The sequence below is a fragment of the Lissotriton vulgaris genome, chromosome 1_1, assembly GCF_964263255.1.
Source record: "Lissotriton vulgaris chromosome 1_1, aLisVul1.2, whole genome shotgun sequence".
Lineage (NCBI taxonomy): Eukaryota > Metazoa > Chordata > Amphibia > Caudata > Salamandridae > Lissotriton > Lissotriton vulgaris.
In genome coordinates, this window is record NC_141685.1 from 20,510,485 (window position 1) to 20,537,456 (window position 26,972).

Consider the following 26,972-nt stretch of genomic DNA (forward strand, 5'->3'; position numbering starts at 1 on the left):
CTCCCTTAACATGGAGAGGAGATCCCTACGTCAATCTGAAAGAAATTGGAGACAACACCCCTCCGCAGCGCATCTAAAACTTCTGCGCCAGGCAAGAAATACCTACAACAAGCATATCATCGATTGCAAAATAGAATACTTCAGATCGAAATTGGGGAACGCCAAGAATAGACCCCAAAAGCTCTTTGAACTGGTCTAATAAACTGGCTAAAACACCAAAAGAATCCCCCAAATCGCTAATATCGTCATATGAATTCTCCTCCTTCTTCGCTGATAAAATCACTGCATTAGGAATTGAACTCAGTACCACCACCTGCTCCCAACCCCCGCCTGCTCTGCCACACTCTTCCGCTCCTTCCATCCTGGCCTCTCCTAAAAACAAAGCCCGCTGGACTGACTTCGAATACTATAATGAAAACTCCATTTAAAAAATCCTCTCTACCTTAAAACCAATCAACCACTTCAATGACCCGCTACCCTCCAACTGCCTCGCCAATGCCTCCCAATCCATCGTTCCTTGCTGGACTACAATTATCAACGCCTCTCTACAGCAGGGCTTGATCCTTTGAAAGCCGGCCAAGTCCTCCCCATCTTGAAAAAACCTTCACTGGACCCAGCCTCCCCTGACAATTTCAGACCTATCTCCAATATCCCGCTACTAGCCAAAGTATTGGAGAAGTGTGTTCAACAGCAACTTAGCCAGCACATCAACAACTTCCACCTACTAGATGACTTCCAATCTGGATTCAGACCAGGGCACAGCACCGAAACTGCTATGCTCCACATCATGGACGATGCCCTCCTAGCCTTAGACCAGGGCAAAACCTGCCTTCTAATCCTCCTTGATCTATCCTCCGCCTTCGATACGGTCAACCATGGAAAACTACTTGAACGCCTCACGATGGGTCTGGATGGCGTGGTACTAGAATGGTTCAGGTCCTTCCTCCACAACCGCTCTCAGAGATTCCTCATCATCAGCAAACTATCAGTTCGCACCCCGGTCACAGTCAGAGTCCCCCAAGATTCAACCCTCTCCCCCACCCTCTTTAACTTTTACCTAGAGCCACTCACTGAAGTTCTCCATTCCGCCAACATCTCCTACCATATGTATGCGGACGACACCCAAATATACATCATCTCCTCGCTCAACGAGATCCTCTCCCTGAACGAGACCCTGAAATTAACTGTCCAATGGCTAGCCAATAACCAACTCAAACTGAATGCAAAGAAAACTGAATTTCTCCTAATCTCCCCAATCAAAAGCCAACCTGGAGACTCAGACCTGGATTAAGGCCATCACAGCCCTGAACTGCCCTCCGACCATTGTGGACTCTGCCAATCCCCTGGGCATAATTCTCTACAGTAACCTCAATATGAGAGGCCACATCAACTCAATGGCCAAAGCAGCCAGATTCCACTTGAGCTACCTCTGGAAGCTGAAACATTTCATTGATGCACCGGACTTAAAAATGGCAGTTCAAGCACTTGTCATCTCCAGACTGGAATACGGCTGTTCCACGCTCACAGGATTACCTAAGACCTACTTAGCGCCTCTAAAAGCCTCCCTCAACGCGGCTGCTAGACTACTCACAGGTACCAGGAAGTTTGACAACATCTCTCCACACATAAAAGCGCTGAATTGGAGGCCAGAGTCCAGCTGAAATTGGCTTGCACTATACACAAGGCCCTATACACAAACACCCCTGCTTATCTGGCACAGAAACTAGTGATATCCGGGGGAAGCAGGAACTCCAGGTCCACCAGAAACCTCCTGCTCCAACCTGCCTCCTTTAAAAAAAAAGAACCTACAGCAGGGCGTTTACCGGAGTAACACCAAGAATTTGGAACTCTCTCCCACCTTCTATCAGGAAAATCCCTCTTCTAGCACGCTTCAAAAATGAGACCAAAACCTTCCTCTATGGTAAATTCCTAGCCTAAGGCCTGCCCGCATCCACCCCATTGAGCGGGCTACTCTATGACTACTGCCTTCCCTTATCACCAACTGCCCATGACGAGAACATTCGGAACCTGTTTTTTGCTTCTGACTCTCACGATGATTGTAACCATACATGTTGATCTTGTTTGTCCCTGCACCTTAATCTTTTTGTTTGTTCAACAATGTATATATACCAGGTAAAGCGCTCTGATACCCTCACGGGTCATGTTCGCGCTCTGTAAAACACAAAAATAAATAAATAAATAAAAATAAGAAGAGGGTAAACCATTAAGATTGCTCAGACTAAGTAATAAATAGTAACATAATTCACATTGGGTTACGGATAGCATAAACAATCTAGGGAAAATCCAGGAAAATTAGAATTAAAAATACAAAATTTAAAATTGTGAGTAGTGGAGATAAGTGAGGAGGGGGAGATTAAAGTGAGTGCAGGTAGAGCAGAGGTAGATAGCAAGGCTAATGTCAAAGTACGAAAACAGCAATGAGGTGAACCATTACGATTATACCTAGACTAGAAATAAAAATAAAATAAACAAAAAGATAGTTAACACAGTTCAAATTTCGTTACGGGCGGTATTTACAATCCAGGGATACAAATAGTATGAAGAGAGGGATTGTCTGAAACGAGGTTTAGCATCACCCCCAGTGGAGTGTGGTTGATTGAGGATGTCTTACAGCCGAAATGAAGCTGAGAAATCCCAGCATTATTAGCTGTGAGCTGGGGATGATTCGTAAGCCACCAAATCATCTCCCATGATGACGTTTGAAAGATTTACTTGAGGGTAGAGCCCAGGTCCTTGGTCTTTAGTGCGGCGTCGCCATTTAGTGTTCAGGTCGCGTCTATTACTGCCAGGATTGTTTAAAGGAGGTCCAGGAGAGGCATAGCTCCCCGTATTAGTCAATGGGACCTCAGTAGGACATGGGTGAATGGAGGGGCACGTGAGTGTAGGTAGTTAGGGGGGACTAGAGAAGAATGTAAATCGGGTTGTCACCAATTATTGAGTCTAGGCCACCGGGGGTGTGTTAGATTGGTCAGAATGCAGGGGAGGTGTGACGCTTCCCTCCTGCTCCGTTACGTAGAGCAGCTGAGTAAATGAATTACAGGTCGTCGATTGAAAGAGGACTAGGCAGCCAGCCGCGTGGCTTATCAGTGAGTTAGGGTGAGGGACGAAGAGCGACACCCAGCGCCAACGCGCATCAACCGCTAACCCTCAAGTCATGACCTCTGTAGCGCCCAGAGCACCAGTGGATGCCGATCGAGGGCCAGGAGCAGCTCACTGACTCGAGCACCAGAAGATGAGGGCGTCAGGTCAAGGACCCAGATCAGTGGAAGCAGGTGATCGGATTGAGGGGCTAACCTGGCCTGCACGAGGGGCATAACATCAGGACCATCTGCAATTAAAGTCACCTCTTATTTCCTGTCCCTAGTGTATCAATGTCCAAGTCCAGCTATCCAGACCAGAATCCTTGTAAGAAACAGTGCGGAAGCCAGAGAGAGGCTCAATTTAATAAATGTCACAAATGACCAATTGCAACAGAGGATTTTTAAAGGACACTCAAACATGCAAATGAGAAACAGTGGGCTGGACTTTACCCCCAGAAGAAGATACAATAGATCGCAAAAGCTCGACCTAATGAAAGAAAACAAAGAGAGTGGAGCCCCAACTGACGTCCAATAGGACGAGCTGGCACTGTGTTGGTGATTCTGAATCCAGGGGTCACAAATGCAGTCTCTGGGGTCACCAAGGGCAAGCCTGGCGACCCCTAGATGACGTCCATGCTTCCTAACCTGTCCAGCGAGAATCACTCCTTTATTCACCCCTTCCTTTTATTGATCCTCACTTCCCTTTCGCTATCCTTCATCTTTCTTCCTTATCATAAACTCATGCTCTTGTCCTCTCTTTATTTCTAGGTTCCTTGTCCGATCCTCAGAGTCAATGTGTCACAAAATGTCCCCTGCTGGTAAATGACTCTATCACATCTCCCCTTCATTCTTAACATTGGGAAGCATTTATGGCAGTGGGTATCTGGGCAAAAACCTACATTTCCGTGTTCTTTGCCCTGCCTACGAAGAGTTTAGAACCTAATTGGCTGTAATGAAAGGCACCATCTTAGCCCTCAGGCTGTTGCCTCCGTTCCTCGCCAACTAAGTACAGAGAACAAATTGGCGACCTTCCAGGTAATATCTTAACACTTCTATATCCCATTGAATGACTAAGCACACTTTTTGCACAATTGAGTGATTTTTATCTCTAAGATAGAGGGCCTGATTTAGATCTTGCTAGACGGGTTACTCAGTCACAACGGTGACGGATATCCTGTCCGCTGAAATATAAATGCTATTGTATCCTAGGGCCAGATTTAGATCTCGGCGGACGAGTTACTCAGTCACAACGGTGACGGATATCCCGTCCGCTGAAATATAAATGCTATTGTATCCGAGGGCCTGATTTAGATCTCGGCGGACGGGTTACTCAGCCACAACGAAGACGGATATCCTGTCCTCTGAAATATAAATGCTATTGTCTCCTAGGTCCTGATTTAGATCTCGGCGGACGGGTTACTCAGCCACAACGGAGACGGATATCCTGTCCGCTGAAATATAAATATCATTATATCCTACGGGATTTGTATTTCGGGGCAGAGGATATCCATCACCGTTGTGACGGAGTAACCCGTCCGCCGAGATCTAAAGCAGGCCCATAGCAAGAGGATTGCCTTTTCTTCACTTTCATTATCTTTTTCATGAAAGAACTGCACCAGCCATATTCCTGAGGTGCCAGTCTGTAAAAGAAAGGTTTTCCAGAAATCTGGAGATTGTAGAACTGATTTGGATTAAACAAACTCTATTAATTGTCCTAAAGCTTTCGGGTCTTTGGATTTCTCAAACTTTTCCTAGTATTATTCTCTTTTTTTAAAAAATCTGAGCCTAGAGTTGCCATTTGAGAAGAAATCTTTTCTAGCGTGGTATGTTATGTGCTCGTGCTTTGTGGAAATACATGTCATCTTTTTTCTTTTAATGAGCCTGTCAGTCTCGGCCTGGCCATTGTGCCGGAATGATACCCGTTGGGGGCCATCACATTCTGAATGCATTTCCAATAAAGTCAGAGTGCGTTGTGAGCTTGAGTAATCTCTTCTCTCTTAGTACGCCATACATAGTCATCTTAATCCTAGATGTTACCAAGCCGATCTTTTGCAAGGCTCAAAAAATGTTCTTCCCTTTCAAGCTAGGGGAATAGAGGCTCCGCTCAACCAACCAATGACTGCTTGCCTGTAGGTGCGAATACAGAGTTGCAGAAAGAGTGGTTTGAGTAGATTTCTTCTTTGTCCTAAATCTGCTAGGCAAGTGCAAAGTATGTGGGTAATTGTTTCTGTTTTATATCCACATAGACAACAGTTTGATTGTGATGAGCAGTTCTTCCATGTCAGTCCTAAGCCTTTTGTGTCAAGTTGTCCTAAGCTGGGGGCATGGGTTGGCCTGCGTGGCGAATGTTGGCTTAACTGTGCTGCTCTCGACTTTGCTGGCTGATAAGCGGCTTTATTACCCTCCCGACATTACGGGTGACATCCTGCTCTTCGGATCCGGAGGGCGAATGTTGGAGGGCATCTTTTAAGTGAGTGATCTCTCCGAAGGAGCACTATTTGACAATTTTTTATTGACTGTATAATTAATTAAAATCGTTACAGTAAAATCAACAATGAAACAATTTCTTGTATATAAAAATAATAGATACTTAAAAGCTAAATTTGAAAGCTAGTACTAAAATCAGGACTGTGATTGGTTACATCATTTACTAGCATTAAGTATTTTATTCAAATAACTGAGACCCGCATGATTGTCCATTCCCCAACTTATGTGCCTTGGAGTTAGTCTGTTGCAGGTGAGCGCATAAGCCACTCTCAATAGTGCATTACGCTTCTTACTAGGTGCATTGTTTTCTTGGAAGGGGACGTGCAAATGGGACACAGTCAATGGAGCTGCGTAGATGGATCCCGTCCACAGTGGCCCACAGCTTTTAAGGCCAGCCTGATTTGGTGGATGAATGTCGCCAGTCTTGCCAGGATCATTGTGCTGGTATTAGACAGACATAATGCTGATGCTTCGCTACAAGACTTTATATTCGTGCTGAGGCAAATTAGGCGCAGTAGTCGCCGGCGGCAGTTGTTGAGGTTTGGGCAGCAACAGAGAAGGTGCAGCCAGGATTCCTTCTTGTAGGTACACAATCTGCAAGTTATGGATTCCCCATTTCGAGCCCAAACGGGATTGAAATCAGCTATCCCCAGCATGGTCAGCCTCATGTATAAGATTTTGCTTCGGGTCTGAATTGTGAGGGACTCACTTAAGTAGGATTGTGCTGTTCTTGCCCTGTATGAGTCGTTTAGTGGGGCCCAGTGCGGGCTTCGGCGAAGAGATTTGTGGTCAAGGTCGAAGGAAGTTTTGCGCACTTGTCTATTAATGGCTTTCTTCCATGCGCTCAGGGGGATGTCCTGCCTCGGCATGCATTCTTCCTCGATCTTCAAGACTCGTATTGCCTTTCCCAGCCTTGTGTGCCATTCCGAGCCTGGCCGCTCGAAGATAGATCTCAGATGATATTTTAAAGAGTTGGCCGAAGCCCTTAATATTCTTAAATATTGCTTTATAGTCTCCCCCTGACATATCAGGTCTGGTCTTGCAAGGCCGAGCTCCAGTCTTAGCCTGGTTTTTCTTGCCTTCTTTGGTATTTGTAGCACCGATTTATATGCCTTGGCCTGGGCAAGATTGAGAAGAGTATCCAGTTTCCCAGGGAAGAATAAGTGGCCGTAGCTGATTGCTGGAAGGAGTTTTGCTCTAAGGGCTATCAGACTAGGGCTGGCGGAAGGGCTAATCAGGTTCTGGCTGAGTTGTCTTAATGCGTGGATGACCTTATTGGCTTTAGAGCTCTGCTGGTTTATATGAATATTCGCCTTGGCCCGTTCCGTGAACCAGACCCCTAAGTAGTTGTATAAGGCCACCGAGCTAATTAGATCGTTTCCCAATTGCCACTGTGCTTTCTTTTTCCGTTGGTAGGGCCCAAAGATGATGACCTTGGTTTTCCCTTGGTTAACTGTTGTTTGCGGTGTTAAAGCTGTTTAGAGCATTTAATGCTCTTTGTAGTCCCACCTTCGTATGGTCCAGTATGACTGTATCATCAGCGTACTGAAGAACAGGAAGCCTCACGGTTCCTAATCTTGGGGCTATTAGGCTGGCACCTTTTAGTGCCTCTCTCAGGTCCGCCGTATATAAGTTGAAGAGGGTGGGGGCCAGCACGCACCCTTGCTTCAGCCCGTTCTCTATGCTTATTTTGGGGGAGACTGTACGGGCACTTGTTTTGACCCTCACCCAGGTGTCCTCGTGTAATGACCTTATTGCCTTCAAAAGATTTGGAGGGATGCCCCACTTTTCTAATTTCCACCATAATCGGTTTCTAACTACTTTGTCGAAGGCGGTGCTGTAATCCACGGAGCAGCAAAAGAGTAGGAGGTGGTTCTTCAATGTTGCCTGGGCTGAAATGTGTGCGAGCGCCATGACATTGTCCATTGTTGATGCCTGGGGCCTAAAGCCTGTCTGGTGCATGGGTATTATGTTTCTCTCTTCTACCCATTTTTCTAGATCGTTCAGTAGTAGGCGAGCGTAAGCCTTGGCTTCCAGATCTAACAGGGCGATGAGCCTGTAGTTTGACGGCTTTAGGCGATCTCCTTTTTTGAAGATTGGGACAAGTATGGAGCCCCTCCAGGACTCAGGGGTTATTGCTGTCGAAGGTGTAATTGAAGAGCGGAGTCAGGAGTTTGGCCCAGAACTCCGGTGCCTGTTTGAAGACTGGAGCTGGAATCTCGTTAGGCCCCGGGGCCCCGTTGTTCCTCATGCTCTTGATGGTTTTGAGGACCTGTTGGGTGTTTACCCAAGTTGATAGAGTATCATCTACGGCGGCCGGGGATCTATTTCCCATCGGGGCCATGTCTGGGCATGAAATTGGAGCTCCTGGTTTTGTGCTGCTCGGTTGCGCCGGCTCTGCAAACTCCACTTTATCACTTGGTGGGGCTTCCTCGTTGGAAGCCGTTAGGTATAGGTGCTTCACATGTTGTATCCAGACCTTTTCTGCAATCCCATTTTCTCGCGATGGGCCTCGGTTGCTCAGCTGATTTATATATCTCCAGAGTCGTGCTGAGTTCTTTTGTTTAAGCAGGGAGAAGACCTTGAGCCACTTGCTTTCCGTGTCAGCTTTTTTGTGTTCCCAGACCTTCTTCCTGAGTGAGGCCCTCAGTGAGGCAATCGATGCTCCCTCGGTTTGGGGCGCCCTCTTCTTGTCTGCAAGTGCTTTGCGCAACTGTCTTTTGTGGTCACGTATATCCTGTGGGAGGGTACTTCCTGGTCTATGTGGCCGGTCTATTCCAGGGTTTTAGGGTTTGGGGTTCCCAAGCTTGGATTGTAGATCCTCTATTATATTATCCCATCCTTTTATGAGTGAGGGCTTGCTCGATAAGCTGCCTTCCTGTGCCTGGTCCAGCCATATTTGAAGTGTACTGTTGATCTTTTCTGACCACTTAATCCTCCGCAGGGAGCTATGCTTCTCCTCCCCACTTGACTTCCCGATGGATTGGTAGACGATGGCGGGCGGTACGTCCAGCTGGAATGCTGCTCTTAGTGGCTTATGGTCGCTTTCCTTCCTGTCTTCCACTTTGAATTCATCCATTCTGGCTGCCAGCTCTTCGCTGATCATGATGTAGTCTATTCTTGAGACATCCCGGAATGTGGGCTTGGGCTGCCAGCCGGTCGAGCGGGATCTCTTCAGTTCGTTGGTGGATATCAGCTTGTGATTGTTGAGAAAATCGTGCAAGGAGGCTGCCCTGCCCGAGCCCCCGGAAGATGTTTCGGTTTTGTCCAGATTTTTCAAGTTGAAGTCCCCAGCAAGGATGACCTGGAATGTTTTGTGCTTGTTTAGCAGATCTTCTAGTTTCTGTGCCAGAGCCTCCAGTTGGACTTTCATTAAGGTCTGTGCAGGGTTGATGTAACAGTTTATTACCAGTAGGCTCGTTGGCTGTTTATTGAGACTCAAGCCTCTTATCTGCACAGCTTGGAGACCAGGAACTTCAAGTTGATAGAGGTGACTAAGAGTGCGCACTCATGTTTTGTAAAGACGGATAGACCGCCGGCTGGACGACCGAAGATATTCCTTTTTACGGCTGGTATTTGATGTTCGTAGTACCCTGCCAGAGGAGTGGTGGACAAGGCCCACGTTTCTTGGAAACAGATTATGTCTCCGCTTTACAGAAACTGCTTCAGGTTTTTGTTTTTACTGATTTTGCTGATCCCTGCAATGTTCCAGGATATTATGGTTAATTGCGGCTTTGACGTTGATCTGGGCTCGGCGTCTCCTCTTGCAGGCTGGCTTTTATCCAGGTTAGGAATGCTGTATACTCCTTCTTGCGTGTCCCTTTTGGTCAGGGGGAAGGATATGGTACAGATGACCCGTTGGTTATTTTGGCAGGAAATTCTAATGTCCAATTGATCCCTTTTACCCGTCTGGTTCCTGTCTTTGGGGCCCGTACTGTTTATCCCATGCAGTATCGACCAAGTGGTCTTTCTCCCTCTTTCGGGGGCCAGTACGTGTGGATATTTTGGATTCGGCATGATCCGAACTTCAATGCCCTGTTCCCCAAATTGGGCGGTGTTGTTCACTACAGCTTGTTGTATTGCTTTGTTCTTCAGTCCCACCACTGAGGAGTCACCATGAGTGTCCCCCTTCATGCTCTCAAATTTCACCCATTCTATGTCGCCAGTGCCTGTCTTGTCTAGGATGTCCAGGTGTTTAAACAGGCGTAGGATGTTACTCCGGTTCAGGATGTCGTGGTTTCCCGTGCTCTGGAATCTTGGTGTAAAAACCACCTCATAGACAACTTCTAATGGAGCCGGCATTTGTGCTCTTTCTTCCTTTTCTATAGCAAGCGCTGCTGTAGTTGGCTCTTTGTTTGAACTTCCTTGATGGCTTGAAGGGGAGCTTCCTTATGTTTTGGCCGCTGTTCATCCAGGTAGCAGGCTGGATCTGCGTATTTGGGATTAATTGGTTTAAGATGATCCCTTGCTGCTTCTTTGTTGCCAGAGTTATCTGAGATGGCGGTTCTATAGTAAGTAGGTGTTTTCTGACCATTGAGTAGATATCAGTGAGGTGGTTTTGCCTCTCTGGTGACTTTTGACTATTCGCGTTGGAGCTCCTTGATGGGGTTATTAGTTTGAGTTGGGCTTCCGTTATCGAAGAGACCTGGTAGGCCCTGTTACCCCAGTTTTTTCTGTAAATATTGGATACAGCTGGGTTGCTTTTGTGCCCGGTTTTGGGGGCTGTTGATTGATTTTCAATAGCTGGGTTTGTCTCACTTTTTGATTTGTTTTTTTCTGTTGTTTCTTTAGCTTCTTTTTTGCTCTCCTTGATAATGATAGTTCTTGCATATCTGTTGCATGTGAGCTATGCTCCTGCTGGACTGTTCCGGAAACATCACCGTCCCCGAGGTTTGGGCTTTGTAGGCTTTTTGATGCTTTTAGGCTACTTTCTAGTGTGTTATTTGTTGGCTCTTCACTTTTGCCGTTGTCGGCGGTGTTCTGCCTTCCAAGTGGGACCGCAGGGTGCTGTATTTCCCTGGAGATGGAACTATTGTGCTTCTCCCCTTCTTCTTGGTTGTTGGGAGTCGGAACCGCCATGCTCCCTTTCGCTAGTTCCACTATATCTGCTAGGACCTCGGGAAGGCCCATTTCTCAATGAGCGTAGAGCAGCGACAGGAGCAATCGCCCGGTTGGGAGGATGCAAGTTCGGAGATCCTATTGTCAAGGGCATCCACCTTGGAGCTTATGTCTGCTAGGCGGCCTGCAATTGCTTGTAGGAGATCTATTTGCACTTCCATCTTTGTTGATTGCCATAGAAAAGCTTTGTTGGTGGCACTATTAGTCTCCGTCAAGAATGATTTCTCTGGAGTCATGTCCGCACTGCTATTACTGGCAAGATAGAGCGATTTTGTGTTAGGGGCCCATGGGGACGTCAAAGGCCATGACAAGTTTGGGGTAAGGTCGCGGGTTTGTTCGATCTTTTGTTCCAGACTATGGAGAAGTGAAATTGTAGGATCGCCTGCCGCTAGGGCCGAGCCGTCAGGCTGGGGGGCCATTGATTTAGAATGTTTGGGTTCATCTTGGGGGTCGCTTTTCCCCATGGAGTGAAGGTGTGAGCCGAAGTCATTGGTCTGATGGATTTGGGCTGTTGTCCATACTGTATGGCCTCCTGTGGGTGTTGCTGTTTCGATGTTTTTGCTGATTGTAATGTCCAGCCCGTTGTCTGTGGGCGGAGATAGGGTTCCACCCCTGGATTGGTTTACAGATTGCGCTGGGTAGGGCTGTTCTTGGGCTTCGCTGGCTGTTTCCTGGTTAGTCCTATGTGTTTCACGTGTGACAGTCTCATCCTTAGATTTGCTGGTAGAGGGAGACAAAAGTCTGCTGTGGTGGTTAGTGCTGTTTTCTCGGGCTGGGCGTGGAACATCAGGGGAAGCACCCTGGTTAGTATTTTGGTTGCTGCTTAGGGGATCTATTTTCTTGAGGAATTTTGTGATTGAACCCCTTTGATCTACCTCTTGCGCTTTTTCGTTTAGGCTGTCGGTAAATGATTTGCTCCTCGTGACTCTAGTTAGTGGCGGATTGGTCGGCGGTTGCATCTTGAGGCTTGTTTCCGGGGTCATGAGTGATCGCCCCTTCTTTTTGAGGCCCATGTGGCCAGGGACCTACGGGGGTTTCGCTTCCCTCTGGCTGGTAACTGTACTGAGTCGAGGACCCAGCCTCTGCCTTCCTCCGTAGGCTGTTACTTTGTTGTTGGGCTCTCCGCCCTGTCCCTGTCCACACTCTCTCCTCTTGCTTTGTGGTGGAAGAGGGGTCTATCAATTCTCCCTCACCCTCGCTCTCGCTTAGGTCGCAGCCTGTGCACCCCTCGCGGCTGTTATCGCGTTTAGCTCGCTCTCACCTGGGTCAGTGGGAAGGCAGATCTACCTAAGGGTGGTGAGGGTAAACGTGGCTCGCAATACAAGGCACTGTTGAGGACTAGAGGAGAGCTAATTGCTGGTTCTCTCTTGTGCGTGAGCTGTGTGATCGGATTGCTGCTCTAGGCTCACAAGATGATGTCAATCAATCAATCCATTTGTAAAGCGCTCTACTTACCTGTGAGGGTTTCAAGGCGCACGTCCGACACAGTCCAGCTCTATCCGATCCCGGTTCTTCTCTAGTCAGGTGACATCTCTGCTCCATCGGTCCCCGAAATGCTGACCTCTACTGGGTGACCCCTAGGATATAGGTCTAGTAAGAAGATGATGTAAGGGGAAGACTACTTGCTCGAACTATGTGTTGCCCGACCCTGTCATGGCCGTGGCCACGAAGCTCGTCTCAGACCTGGCCCCCAGTCGAATGCTTGCTGGAGACAAATGATTCTTCTGCTTCTCTGGCCTTTTACCCAGGAAGATGTCTGTTGGAATTGTTCTTGCCAGCATGTTTATCTTTGCATAGTTTGTCTTCTCTCCTCTGCTCCCTGTCACCATGCCCCTTACGTCATTTAGAATGCTCGTTAAGTATTTAAGGCACGTCATCGAACGCTCACGCATTCCTTCGTCAGCTGTTCACTCTGCTGTGACTCTATCTTCCTGCGGGCCATAATTATATAATACATACCTGTATTAAATTACTGACATTTGCACAGAAGTATTCCTTATGCTGACACTTCAATTGGCGACGAGTTCGGCATGCACATTTTAAAGGAAGGCCCCTTCAGCTGAATTTCACTTTGGGAAGGAGTTATTGAGGACTTCAAAAGCTTTTTATTCAGGCATGTTACTAATTAATTTGTTTACCTCGGGTTAATTGGTCACTAATTTTCGACACGTTTGTGTAACTCTGCTTTATCGTAGTTTCTAGCTAAGATCAGCTGTTCTTCAACCTATTTTTCTGCTTGCTGCGGAGTTTGCGATTGCCGTTTGAAGTAGCGTTCAGCTGCAACTGTCAATTTCCAACGTCAGTATCAACTGTAACTGACATCGGATGACGTATGCTTCACTGCCTATGCGTGCGTGCACGTAATTGCGTTACGTGACTCCATTTTGATTTCTTTCCTTTACAAGTAAGTGTCGAAGGGCGTCTTTTTCAGTCAGTGACTCATTTACACGCAACCGAGATTAGTTACAGATAAAAAAGGTCATTGCCTCAGAGCCTTTCGTTATTTATAGCGCACGCTTTCCAAGTGCATTGTTTGGTTCAGAGCTTAGTGTCTTTCAATTTTAAAATAAATCGACAATATTACAAAGTCAGAGGTTTTACTCTTCAATTTAAAAGTTATTGTTTTCAAGATAATTGAAGTATCATTTCTTCTTAAAACATATATCTATTTTTATACATTATCTACTAATTCTTCAAAATTGCTTACACAATTAAAAAAGAAGAGGATTGTTCAGCGAGTGACACAGTGTCTAGTAATTCAAACATTAACGCACCTGCAGCATTTCTAACTGACCCTGGCAAACTGGTTATGAAATGGAAAGATTGGCTACGTGCTTTTGAAAACGCCCTAGTGGCCATTGGTGGAAAGAAATATGAACCTAAGAGCAGGGTCGGATTGGGATCACAATTCAGCCCGGGCACTGATGAAAAAAGTGGCCCACATTCATGAGGCGGGGCCCATATTTAAGGGGTGTGGCACACATTCAAGGGGCGTGGCCCACATTCAAGGGGCGTGGCCCACATTCAAGGGGCGTGGCCCATATTTAAGGGGCGTGGCACACATTCAAGGGACGTGGCCCACATTCAAGGGGCGTGGCCCATATTTAAGGGGCGTGGCACACATTCAAGGGGCGTGGCCCACATTCAAGGGGCGTGGCCCATATTTAAGGGGCGTGGCACACATTCAAGGGGCGTGGCCCATATTTAAGGGGCGTGGCCCACATTCATGAGGCGTGGCGCCCCCATATTTAAGGGGCGTGCCCTTTCATGAAACACCAGTTGCACAGACAAGGAATGAAAGTGGGAGGATACTGTTCTTGCGCAGGACACAGGGCCAAGATGACAATGGCCTACATGCTGAGCAACTAAAAAAAATAGCAAGGCCCCTTTTTGTCACAAAATTATTCCAGCCTTCCAGCACAGGAGCACCTGAAAAGCAGCAAAGCCCCTGCTATTACTAACCTACTCAGCCCTCCCCAGACCTTCAGCTCAGGAGCACATGAACAGAGGTAAAGCCCCTGCAATTAGTAAATTAATCAGCCCTCCAGGCCTCAGGGCACTGTCCTGGCACAAAATACAGCTGCTGGGTCATCCAGGTAGCCAGGGGAGGCCGAGGTGAAGATGGTGCCTGAGTTCAAAACATCACCTGGCCCACACAGGGAGACCCATTCTTCCTTGCCCACTATGCCCTGAATGTGAAGGGTTGTGGGCGGGGTGTTAAGAGTAACACTGTTTCTGGGCTAAGTGGGCCCCAGGGGGGCCGAGGTGAAAATGGCTCAAAGGCCTGAGCAAAACCTGGCCCCCAGGGAGGCCGATTCTTGCCAGCAATCACCCCTCCCCAGCCCAGCCTCAGTGTGATTGCTTGGCAGGGCAGGGGGTGAAGGAGAGGCCACAGCTGATAATCGCTGTACGGCGCACAGCGAGGCTGCTTTCATTTCTCGGTCTGTCTCATTGCCCTCTGTGGGCCGGTTTTATTTTCTCCCCTTTCCTAGTCCACTCTCTGTGGACTGGGAAAGGGGAGAAAAAAACGGCCCACAGAGGGCACGGAGACACCGACCCTTCGGCCGATGCCCGAATGCCCGCCTTGCCAATCCGCCCCTGCCTAAGAGGAAAAAATCCGTTATGTTTGGCTTATTGGGGGTTGCAGGTCAAGAGATTTTTGATAGTTTACCTGAGTACGAAATACATCCGGGTCAGTTCATACTGCTTGATGAATATCAGGCAGCTATCAAACGCTTAGAGAAGCAATTTGGAGAGGAACCAAACATTATGATTGGTAGACACCGTTTTGCTATGCGCAAACAATTGGAAACAGAAACAATTGAGGAATACATTGCTTGTTTACGTGTTCTGGCCACTAAATACAAATGTAATGAAATGGTAGATATATACATAAGAGACCAATTTGTTTTTTATTGTTTTGAAAAAAATATTCAGGAGAGACTGTTGGCGTGCAGAAATCCTTCTCTCCAGGAAGCCATAGACATTGCTAAGGGAATAGAGCACTCTCTTGAGAGCTCAAAGGAACTTTCATCTGAAAGAAACTCAAAGGCGAATGTTTTTTTTATATGCATGAGAAAAAGAAAAGTGATGCTAGAAATGAAAAAAGGAGCAAGCAGATTGGTGTTTCAGATTGTAATTATTTTGTTTGTTTTAGGTGCGGTTAAAAAAATCATAAGGTGGATTATTCAGGATGTCCTGCACTGGGGAAGAAATGCACTAAATGTTTCAAGGTAGGGCATTTTGCTGGTGTTTGTAAGAATTTTAACCCAAATCAATTCCAGAAAGTCAGAGTTAGTAATGTAGATAATTTTCACAAAGATATGTGTTCCATTATTGTGTTGACCATTGATGATCCTTGCAATTCCATTAAAGGTCCGTTAGGAATTGCGTATGTCGGTAAGGTTGAGTTGAATATCATGGCGGATTCTGGTTTGCCTATTACTATTGTTTCTGACAAGAAATTTGAAGAGCACTGGTCACATGTTGATATACTTGCGTCAGATGTCAACCCAAAGGCATTTGGTGATTTTGACATTAATATGTTGGGCTATTTTCAGGATCAGCTAAATAATAAAGAGAGGTCCATTACAACCAAAATATATTTTGCTGAACGTGGAAGAAACATTGTAGGCTGGAAGGACCTAGCTCGTTTAGATATAATTCTTAAACCATGTGCTGATGATCCTATAGTTTTGGATGATATTGTAGTTTTCTCTGTTGCTTCTCCTGTTTCATATTCTTCTTTGAATAAAGTAGAATCTGAACTTTGTAAGTATGAATCACTGTTTAAAGACCGTATTGGGTGTGTCAAAGGTTTCGAGCATTGCATTAAGTTGAAGAAAAACGCAATTCCTGTGAAACATAAGGTTTATCTGTCAGAAATGATTTGCAGAATGTTCTCAACAAACTAGTTGAAGAGGATGTCATAGAACAGACTGATTCAGCAGAATGGGTTTCTGCAATAGTTTTGATTTAAAAAAAAATGGCCATATGCGTTTATGCGCAGATTTGAGATCATTAAACAAGAATATTTTAGTGGATTGTTATCCTTTACTCAAAATCTAAGAGATTTTGGCAGCCACTGCTGGGTCGAAATATTTTTCTTTAATAGTTCTGAAATTGGCATATCACCAGGTCAAACTGTCTGATGATTCTAAAGATCATACCACATTCATTGCTCCTTTGGGAGCATATAGATTTGTCAGACTTCCATTCGGATCGGCATCATCAGCTAGTGTCTTCCAAAAGTTGATGGAATGCATATGTAAAGGTGCAGTTGGTGTTCAAAAATGTCAGGATAATATTCTCCTCCATGCAAGTACCATCGAAGAGCACTATAAATCCTTGATGCCGTACTCCACAGGTTGAATGAGAGAGGCACGACTGTCTCTAAAAATAAATGTACGTTTCTTCAAATTGAAATAGAATACCTGGGCCATATATTGAGCGGTAATGGTATCAAACCTAAATTGAACTTAGTCGAGGTGATTTCGGATGCTCCTAAACCTGAAAATAAAGATTCACTGATATCTTTTTTGAGTCTCAGTGAATATTATTTACGTTTTATTGAACACTACTCTGTTATGGTTGAGCCTTTGCGTATGTTATTACGCAAAGGTGAAAAATGCGTGTGGTCTTAACTTCAGGATTGTGCCTTTGCAAATGTCAAAAATGCCATTGTTAAGGCTCCAACGTTAAAACCTTATGACCCTGAAGGTACCAATATTGTTACGGTCAATGCCAGCTCTGTAGGTTTCTGAGCTGTCTTCACACAGAAAGTTAATGGAAATGTACATACTGTTGCTTTTATTTCTCAACTTTCACATGATTCTGAAATTCACTTTGTACAATAGAGAGAGAGGCACTTGCCTGCGTTTGGGCTGTCAAGAAGCTTATAATGTACTTATGGGGTAAAGAATTTGAATTAATCACAAACCATAAACCACTAACCTTCATGATGGATGGCGTGGGCAGAAGTAATGGTAAAGTTTCTGCCAGGTTGTTAGCGAAACTTCCATAGTACAATTATTCTATAAAACACATTGCTGGCAAAAACAACGTAAGAGCAGATTTTGTGTCACGTTTACCTTTAAAGTCTTCAGAACTAAAAGTAGAAGAAGACGCAGAATGAGTGGCATCTTATGTAGATGATTTTAAAGGATCAGAACAAGTTTGTAGCGATACCGAATGGTTAAGTTTAATTAACAGTGACCCAGTTCTTGTTAAAGAATATATTTTAAGTAGGTGGCCACCCGTCAGAAATTTATTCTCCGACTTTAAAACATATGTTCAAGTTGCTGATGACCTTAGTATGGAAAAAGGATTTCTTTTGAGGGGAAATCCCTTGATTCCTCCAACCAAAGTGAAGTGAGGAAGAGTTTCATTGAGTTAACTCACAGTAGCCATTTAGGTTCCACCATGACGATAAAAAAAAAAAAAAATACTATTGATGGCCAGGTTTGGATTCCGATATTGGAAGGTCTACTGGCACCGGGCTACTGGAGATCCCTAAGGTAAAGAGGGCCAGGATGGGGGTCGCTCTTTCAGGGTACGGGCCGCTCAGAATTGCAATAAACTCCCGCTAAAACTCAGGCTGGAAAGCTCTGAGATCAAGTCCAGAAAGCTGCTTAAAACCTATCTATTCTCTGACAGCATGTAATGTAATGGCCAGTTTGTTTTAGGTGCACTGCTCCTGTAATAATCCAGGAAACAGGTTAAAATCCAAGTAGGTTTATTGAGCAGCACAGCATCATGTAGACAGCTTCAAGTCCAAATACAACTGACATCAAGATGCAGAATGCATCACTAGGAAAGTTCTGAGAACCAGAACATCCAGGAGAAAGGCTCATGCCATTAAAGGGGAAGTAAGAAGGATACATATATACAGTGCAGGATGTAACACATCCCCCCCCTAAGAAAAACAAAGAAAACATATGTACAAAATCAAGAAGATAACAGAATGAATATATCATACAAAGTCCCGTAAAGACATGGGTTTCTTACGAGAACGGGAATCCTCCTTGACCCTAGAGGCAATGGTGTCAGAAGGAAGCACAAAACGAGAAGGAGGAACATCATGAGTATTTACATCATGTTGGACAGGGCACCTTGCAACTTTGCTCACATTCCAGACCTTTCCATCTTGCGTGATAACAGTGTTGTTAAAAACATTTTTGATCTGAATAGGTCTGCTATATTTGCTCGTGCCCTTGCCAATAAAAGAAGGTCTCATGATCTTGACCCAATCCCCGACAGCCAAACCATGCTCTCTTGCTTTCCACCTCCTGTTATACCATTCAGCCGATTTCTTTTGTTTGCATAAAACTCTGTCCGCAAGACTCTTAACATCAATAGTATCTTCACCAAAACCTTTGCACTTCTCTTTGAACCACCAAGGGCAAATGACAGATGCTGGATCTCTTCCCTTTAGTAGTTTGAATGGACTGACTTCAGTAGTGGTATGGGGAGTTATACGGTAGTTCCACAGTTTCTCTCTGAGAGCATTTAACCAGTTACCCTTCTCCTTGATGGAGTCAATAACAAAATTTTTTAATACACGATTGAAACGCTCAACCTGACCATTCTCGTGCGGTTCATAGAGAGAAGTTCTGAGATGTTTAATATTACAGGATTGTAAAAATGACTGCATCTCTGACGAGACCAATTGAACACCGTTGTCTGATACCAAAACGGAGGGACAACCCTCTCTAGCGAACACTTCCTGGAAAAACATAATAATGACCTCAGAAGTAATTTTGGAAACAAACTTTACCTCTGGCCATTTAGAATGATAATCAACAATGACTAGGGCAAAACGAGAAGACTCAGGTAACATACTAAACGGGCCAGAGATGTCAAAAGCAATCTTATTCCATGGAAATTCAGGCCAGACTACTGACTTAAGAGGAGGAACAACCACTTTTAACATTTTGTCCTTGTCACAACACTCATTGCATTCTCTGACAACACGATCCACAAATCTGTCCAAACCTGGCCACCAGAAGTTCAACCTAATAAGGCGCTTCATGGCAGAAATTCCCGGATGGGTCTTGTGAGCTAACTTAAGTATCAGGTCCTGAACGCCAACAGGTGGGATACACTTGTCACCTTTAAAAACCAAGTTTCCCTCGCAAAACAATTCATCTGCAACATTGAAGAAAGGCACTAAATCCTCTCTGACCTGGGTTTTGTTGGGCCAACCTTCCAACAAATATTTCCTTAAAGTATTCAACCTATCATCCTTCTCCTGACAATTAAGCCAAAATTGTTCAGTAATATCCTGGTATTGAGTACCAACAAAATCTTGCAACCCAGAGACAAAATCAACATCCTTACACCCAGAAGTACCATCCATTACACTAAGACATGGAAGACGTGATAGACAATCGGCTGTCACATTTTTTTTTCCTGGTATATACTCTACTGTGAAACTGTACTCCTGTAATCTGGATGTAAGACGCGCAATTCTCGCTGTTGAGTTCCAACCTCCTCCCACCGAAAGAATATGAACCAAGGGCTTGTGATCAGTTCTTAACACAAACTTGCTTCCCCAAATGTAGATCCTATAGTGTTCAATTGCCCACACACATGAAAGTAATTCACGCTCAATCACAGCATACCTGCGTTCTGTCTCACTCAAGGTTCTAGATGAGAAGGCAACATTCCACTCAGACACACCATCTGTCTGAGACAACACACAGCCCAGACCATACAAACTCGCATCCGTAGTGATGATACACTTTTTGCCCATTCTGAAAGGTCCTAAAGTTGGAGAATTCACGATATCATTTTTAATCTCTGTAAAAGCCTTTTCTTGCTCTATGGTCCACACAAACTCATTCTTCTGTCTCAACAGCTTCCTTAGAGGCTCCATTTTTGTGGCAAAGTTAGCAACAAATTTGCTGTAATACTCGCACATTCCTGAAAAGGACAAAAGCTGTTCCTTATTGTTGGGAGCTGGAGCATTGAGAATAGCCTCAACATTAGACTTCTTTGGGATCAAACCTTCCCCTGACAGAGTGTGTCCCAAATACTCTACCGATTTCTTGAACAAATTGCACTTGTGTGCTTTAAGGGTAAGCCCATGGTTTTGCAACCTGGCACATACTTCATCTAGATGTACAGAATGTTCTATAACATTTTTAGAAAAGATCAGAATATCGTCTTGAAAGCATTTGACGAATGAATCAAGATCTCTGAACATTTGAAACATCACACGCTGGAAAACGGAAGCGGCTGAAGCCAAACCAAAAGGCATTCTTTTATATTGGAAGAGACCCATGGGAGTAATGAAAGCAGTGTATTTCTTAGAGTCTTCTGTCAACTCAATTTGGTGGTACGCTGACCTGAGATCTAAGGTAGAAAAAATCTGCGCACCATCAAATAAGGAAACTAGCTCATTAATATTTGGAAGCGGATGGCAATCTATGACAATATTTGAATTAAGAGCCCTCAAATCAATACAGACTCTCAATTTTTGATCCGGTTTCCGTACAAGAACTATGGGCGAAACCCATTCTGAAGACTCTATGGGTTCAATGATGTCATCTTTCAATAAATCATCTAGCATATCTTTCAACTCGGACCTGACATTGATAGGTACACCCCTTAACTTTTGTTTAACCGGAATGGCTCCATCTTTTAGTACTATTTTGTGTGCAAACCCTTTCAACTTTCCTAGTTGATCACAAAATACTTTGTCAAATTTACTGCTCCACAATGAGGTAACATTCTCCTCCCCATCAGTGATAGAATTAATCATTTCTTCTTCACTGCAAAGTTCAATAGGATCCTTGGCTCGTGGATTTAACTTGATGCCAAGTTCCCACTGATCTTGCCACCCTAGAACATTCACTCCTTTAATAGCAATATATAATTTGATGTGGGCTAATCTACCTCTGAAAGCTAAAGGAACACACAAAAATCCTTCAATTGAAATATTTCCTCCATTAAAACTTTCTGCTAGGATATCAGATGGTTGTAATTTAGATAGATCACATACATTCTGTAACTTTTCATCAAAATATTGTTTTGTAATAATGGTCCATGGGGATCCGGAATCCACCATTAATTCAATTTCTATACTCAAAATGTTAAACATGCACTTAGGTGATTTTTTTTTTATAGTAACAACAGGATTACTTTGCATAATAGAGACTACATAGCCTCTATTGAGCTCTTGTGTAGAGATCTCAGCATCATTAACAGAGGAGACTTTTGCAGGAGTAGAAAAATTAGAACTAGGACGTGGAAGTCCTGTTCGCCCTTGAGGATTGAAACGTCTTTCTCTACACACATTCCCAAAATGTCCCATTTTGCCGCATATATTGCAGGTCCTATTAAGAGCAGGACAAGCTTGGAAAGAAGCAATGTGAGATCTACTTCCACATCTAAAGCAAGAAATTGAACTGTTGTTAAAATCAGGTTTCTTGAAGTTACTAAAAGGTACATTCTTAGTGCTTAAATGTGTAGTGCTAAAATTCTTTGTTTCATTTTTAGGCTTAATAAGGCATACTTCCTCCTCAACATTATTTTTACTAGGATTAATACTTTGTTTCTCTACAATATTCATCCATTTTTCAGACATTTCTGTAGACTTAGCAATAGCAATACTTTCCTCAAGAGTAGGATCACCTAAACACCACAATTTATCTTGGACTTTTTTGTTTCTGACATGAACAATTATTTGGTCACGAATCATTTCATCTGCCATTGTGCCAAAATTACAACGTAAAGTTAACGCCCTCAAAGCAGTGAGAAAATCATCAAATGATTCATCTTGTTTCTGTGCCCTGGTATAAAATTTGAAACGATTAAGGGCAATATTTGCAGTGGGTTTAAACCTTTTTTCTAATCTGGCAAGTGCTTCAGAGTAAACATTAAGATTATCACCACTTCCAGACGGTAGCACAATAATAGGCAAAGTTCTAAAAATTTCCTGCCCTTCTGAGCCAAGACAATGTAACAAAATACTTTTCTTTCTCTCTGAACCCATTCGCTCCCCATCAATAGCCTTCATGTAATTGAAGAACTCTTCTTTCCATCTTGCCCAAGGCAAGGGAGGATCACCCTTAACTTGCAAAAACTTTGCAGGAGGATCAAACTGCATATTAGTTAATTCAATGACAGTGAAATAGCAAATAAAATTTAGAACATGCACTAAAATATCATATATAGAAAGCAACAGGTATTGAGGTTTTGGATAAGAATACCACAGTAACAAAATAAATGAAAAAAAAAAATCGAAATAAATAGTTAGTTGAATATTGAAGAGTAGACTGTAAATACCACACAGCAGTAATTGGGAGTCAGAATTGTGTTTTTCCGTTGTTGAACAGCAATAGGGAAGTCAGAGCATCAGCGGTAAACATTAGCGTGAGAAATGATTCTTTCGTTTGGGAACGGCACGGAGAAAACCTTCCGATCGTTGCTAGGCAATGAGGAAAACAAAACAAACAAAATGGCGGTACGTTGCACGCAGCGTAACGTGAGACGCTAATCACGCTGCGCGTGTGTTGAAGAGACGCGTTGTTGGATTTGAGACGCGTAGAATCAGGAAGGAGCTGACGCGTTCCACCGAAGGTTAGGTTGCTGGGCAACGATGTAGTTAGGCGATGACGCGTTGCGAAGCTCCGTTTCTTTGGTTGCTGGGCAACGATGTAGTTAGGCGATGACGCGTTGCGAAGCTCCGTTTCTTTGGTTGCTGGGCAACGTTCACGAAGACGCTTGGTTAGAAGAGCTGGGTTAAGCGTCGACGTTTCTAGGCAACAAGAATGCCTGTGCAGCAGATGGCTCCGCGTAATGGAATGCAGGCAGCAGGTTTAACGCGTTAAGCCAGTGAAAGACTTGAAAGATGCACAAGTCTAAAAACAATCAAAAATGTAATAAAAACACGGAAAAACGCACTCAGCAAGTGCAAAAGATGAGGAGGTAAATCCAAGAGGGCGCAGAATCAAAGTTTCAGTCTCCTTTAACTGAAGGAAGAAGAAAGTAGCATAAGAGTCCCAAAACAATTTCAAATGAGATGAAATGGGGTTCACTCCGCTCCTGTGCTGTAGATGGCTGGAGTCCTCGTCGCCAAAATATGTAATAATCCAGGAAACAGGTTAAAATCCAAGTAGGTTTATTGAGCAGCACAGCATCATGTAGACAGCTTCAAGTCCAAATACAACTGACATCAAGATGCAGAATGCATCACTAGGAAAGTTCTGAGAACCAGAACATCCAGGAGAAAGGCTCATGCCATTAAAGGGGAAGTAAGAAGGATACATATATACAGTGCAGGATGTAACAGCTCCTCCCTCTCACTCAGCGCGGGGACACGCCGAGATGGCGTAACCATGCGCTTTACAAATGTCTTTGTTATTATTATTTAATTTATTTGTTGATAGATGTGTGGTTTGCTTAAAGTCAGACAAGCATTGGAAACCCAGAGTACAAGCAAGAAATGCAATTGGTTCACATTCCCAATACATCTCAGAGAAAAATTGCTATAGATTTTGCTGGTCCATTCCACATTTTAAAACATGACTCAACATTTTTAATAGTGTTAAGTTACTATTACAGTAAGTGGATCTATGCAAAATGTGTATCAACTATAGACTCTACTTCTGTAATTGAATTTTTGGAGAATTGTTTTTCCTTAGAAGGACTTCCACTTACATTAGTTTCTGATAATGGTAAACAACTTACTTCAGAAAAGATGGTAGCATTTTTAAAACGAAATGGTATCCAGCGGGAAAGACACCTTTTTATTCACCAAAATCAAATGGACAAGTTGAAAGGGTCAACCGTTTCTAAAAAAGATGGAATTCAACTCGCCATCGCTTCTGGTTTTCCGGTGAAAGAATCCACTCAGGAGAGCGTTAATGTGAACAATAACACGACCAACAGTATTACTGGGCATTCCCAGTTTTATTTCATGAGAGGCAGACAAAGTAACACAAACCTTACTCCCAAATTTGCTATTTCTAATGAAGGAAACTCAACATTTGTTGAAGTTGATGATTCCCAACTCAAAGTAAGAGAAATAATTTTAGAGCAACAACTAAAATCAAAGGATTACCACGATAAGATTCATGGAGCCACTACTAAGGAAATATACAAATGTGATTGGGTTATTGTTTGGCTTTGTATAGTTTGTCTTCTCTCCTCTGCTCCCTGTCACCATGCCCCTTACGTCATTTAGAATGCTTGTTAAGTATTTAAGGCACGTCATCGAACGCTCACGCATTCCTTCGTCAGCTGTTCACTCTGCTGTGACTCTGTCTTCCCGCTGTTTGCGGGCCTTAATTATATATTATATACTTGTATTAAATTACTGACATTTGCACAGAATTATTCCTTATGCTGATACTTCAATGTCCTTCTAGCTGTGACCAGAAACCCTCCATAACAAACTGATAGTCCAGATTCATTGCGCCTGACCCTAAGATGGCCACCACCCAAGAGGCTTAACCTCACTATGGAAGACCTGTGATCTGGGCTATCTCTTTGCAGTTAGTGAGCCCTGGCACCTTGGGCCTCTTTTGTTTTCCATTCGCCGGCCATAACCAAATATCTTTCAACATTCCTCCATGCTCCTGGACTGAATAAACTAACTGCCTTATCTCTGTTATCTCTGTCATTTCTGTCGGGGGTAATCTGAATATTGTGCCTTGGTCCCAAACATCAGACGCCTGTGGCCCCCTGTGTTCCCCAACACCAGATCCCAGTGCTCTATCTTTGCGCAGAATGTCTGCAAAAAGGAAGGAGAAAGAAAGGAGACACACTTGTGCTAGTCCACCCACGGCTTACTTCAGGGAAAACCATGGCCGATAAAGAAACCAAAACGGGGAACAAGCGTACTCAATGCAGAACCCCCGCTACCTGACTCCACAATTAAGAACAAAGGCGAAGGTACCAGCACAATGGACATGATATTAAAAAAACTAGAGTTAGTCTATGACCTCACGAAATCTACCAAGCTTAATGCGTATGCCATGCAGCAGGATCTATCCTCTATCAAAACCAAACTTGGCTCTATCAATAACAGACTATCAGAGGCGGACGGTCGCATCAGCACATTGGAAGACAAATCCGATATTTCTACGAGGGATATTCAAGACCTACAAATCACCACTGAGACCTTGAAAAAAGACGTTCCCTAATTGGAACATCGTAACCGAAGGGGGAACCTATGCATTTTTGGTCTACCAGAAGGTTCAGAGGACACTCCTACATCGTGCCTGGACTTTCTAGAAAAATGGCTTCCCCAAACTACAGGTCTCTCCTTCAAAAAAGACTTTGAACTGGAAAGGGCTTTCAGACCTACGAACAGGAATATCACCAGACAAATCGTATGCCGCCTTCTGAGATTCGAGCAAACACAAGGAGATGTTGAACGGAGTGCTGAAAGTTTTCAGACTCTCACCCCCAGTCACAGATCTGGGTTGAATCCATCATTGTTCTTTAGCTCATTTTGCCACCTCAGTTCAGACCCAGCTATATGCAACTCAATCTTGACCCTGTGCATCATGGGAACAGTCCAGCCTGAACTTCCAAGCCAGGTCTGCCCTGAACCGGAAAGAAGCATCCTTTGGGACTGGTTTTGGGGTAACACCCCTCATCAGCCAGGCTAGCTTGAATCCAGTGGCAAAGTGAGCAAGGGACCCACGTCTTGGCATACCCTGCCAGCTTAGGGAGAACAAAGCAAACACAAGGAGATGATGGACGGAGCGCAGAAACTTTTCAGACACTCACCCCCAGTCGCAGATCTGGGATGAATCCATCATCCAATATGTGGAAATGGTTCTCAACTATGTATGTAAAAAAATAAATCACATCCTATGTCAAGGACATAAAATCTACGTTTCACAGGACTACTCTAGACCACCCCTTAGAGACAAGGGGAAGGGATTCCTAGCCTTTAGAACCAGTCTCAAGACTTTAAACCTACAATCCTCGTTCATTGATCCTGCTAGATTTAAAGTTACCGACAACGGGGAAAACATATTTTCACCAATCCAAAAGATCTACAGATATTTCTGGACGATAAAAGCTCTACCTTAATGGACAGAGGACCTGCTCCGGCATCTGCTAGTGCTTCCTTCGCAAAAGTATGATCCTTTGTCACTACCGTGCTTTCGCTCTGTATCCTTTTCTAGCTTCTTCCCCAGCATTTAAGGGGTCCTAATCTAATATACTCCGTACAGATCTCGGAGATTATGTACTACTGCATGCGTGTATTTTTGTGCCATTATTGGTGTACCTTGTGTTACACTGACCATAAATACGAAACATCTTCCCATCGAAGGCCCACCAATATTTAAATCCAGTTCCATAGAATCTCAGAGACACAAAGAGAACCTCAGAAGGAGCTCTATACTCTGCTTTGGCACCTCACTTCATTTCATCCCTTAACATGTACCATATCATACCAGAACATTCCTCATAACGCATTTCACACAACACATCAAGTTTATTACTGTATAACGTCACATCTCACCACTCCACAACACATCACATCATGTCGTTTCACTATCCCTTTGGGACTCTGAATATCACCACTTCGCATCACTTTGCATCATATCACACCACACTATATCATACCACATCTCGGTACCATATACCTTCCACAATACACTAAATCTACATAACAAGACAACATAACCCGGCAATCCAACAGGCTGCTAGCCTATACCGTACATAGATACAGAATTTGGAGTTCCTTTTATATGAGGTGCACTAAGCCTATTACTGATGCTACGTTAGAAATATTTTGGT